Raw genomic sequence first — 1,728 nt, 5'->3', positions numbered from 1 at the left:
CAATCTGACAAACATGAATAAACATGGAACTGTGATGGCTTACATTCGGAGAACTCACGAATTCATTCAGAGCTTGCTCTCGCTATTAATTTTCCATAGAGCTTCCAATGAAAAATGGGGCCAGGATATCCACCGAGTAACGGGCATTAGCCATGAATTCATTGGGGGCGGAGAGCTGTGAACAGCAAATCAGGCCACACGAAAACGATTCTCACTTTTTGATGGAGATAAAATTCAAATAAAGCTGCAGCTTCCGTCTTCAATTCAATGAACATGATTCATTAGTAGAAACGAACTACCATTTCAGAGAAGTAAATTAGTGTTAGTGGTAATTATTCTAGCGTGAGCATAGTTTTTTGGAGAACAGGAAGATCGAAATCGGTCAATACTGAAGTCTGTTTTCTTTTATTCAAAAATAGAATGTGATTTCCATATTTCAATTGAGTGAGTTCAGGTTGAGCGGTGATTGCTTTCAATTATTATATTTATTTGTGTTGCGAGAGTCTTCATTCTGGCTTAAATATCTCTGAATTAATGAGAAATATGATATTTATAACAATTCATTTAGAGTGTATTTTATAATTTCATCATAATTTTTATCATTATTTTATTTTAAGGGACGGATTCAAAGAACCACACACGTCAACGAAGCTTATTCCCAAGTAGTATGTTAGTTAGGCAAACCAATACCTGTGTCCTTTACAAAAACCAGGAGTTTTTCGCATAACAAATTTTGGGAAACCGAAGAGGCCATCCCCGTTCGAAAGAGTCATCACCCGAAGACGAGTTGTGTGAGAAACTGTACCAATCCACTACTTATCGCACCTCTGAAGGAAGTATGTTGTGGCACTGCCTTTCAAACCTGGCGCTCCCGCTCTGTGCAATAACCGCAGCAAGGCATACCGCATCAGTTAGGATTACTACTGAAAAACCTGAGTCAATCTGATGAACTTGAAAACCAAATACTCTGACTTCATGCAGAGTATCGTGACTTAGGTCTTGAAAATCGCTGATTCTGCTGTAGATTACATCATCCCACATCACGCAATATTCAAGAAAAACGACAACACTCAAAAAATTCGAGTTGTTTTCAACACATCTAGCAAAGACGCCAATGGGCTCTCACTTAACGATGTGTTGCTGCCTGGAGCTAAACTTCAAACAAACATAGTCCAAGTGTTAACCCACTTTCATTCATACCGCTTTGTCATCCTTGCAGACTGCAAACAAATGTACAGACAAATCTTGCTGAGACCTGAAGACCGCCAGCATCAACATATATTTTGGAAACCCACCCACCAAGAAAAAATTCAAGAATTTGAACTGTTAACAGTGACTTATGGAGTATCTTATAGTGCATATCTTGCTCAGCGTACTCTGCAACAATTAGTGGAGCTTTCCCACTCGCCAGTCAAGTACTGAAGTCGCAAACGTATGTCGACGACATACTTGGTGGAAGCAATGACCTGAATACCGCACATTCACTTATCACACAGAGAAGGGATCAGAGGGAACATTCTTACCGACTATTGTTTTGCCTAATGTGTAGTATCACTTATACCGGTAGAAAGCGCTTGTATACGCAAATGACGATTTCTTTCTGACTTGATTATGTACTGTTGTAGGGGGACGTAGTGGGGAGTCATTGGCATCCTACACTTCCCTCTCCAACAAACCAGTTCACACCACTCTCTCCCCCCCCCAACAAAACAACTGCTGACAGGATTT

Source organism: Nilaparvata lugens, chromosome 3 (assembly GCF_014356525.2).
Source record: "Nilaparvata lugens isolate BPH chromosome 3, ASM1435652v1, whole genome shotgun sequence".
NCBI lineage: Eukaryota > Metazoa > Arthropoda > Insecta > Hemiptera > Delphacidae > Nilaparvata > Nilaparvata lugens.
This window is presented reverse-complemented; position numbering follows the sequence as displayed.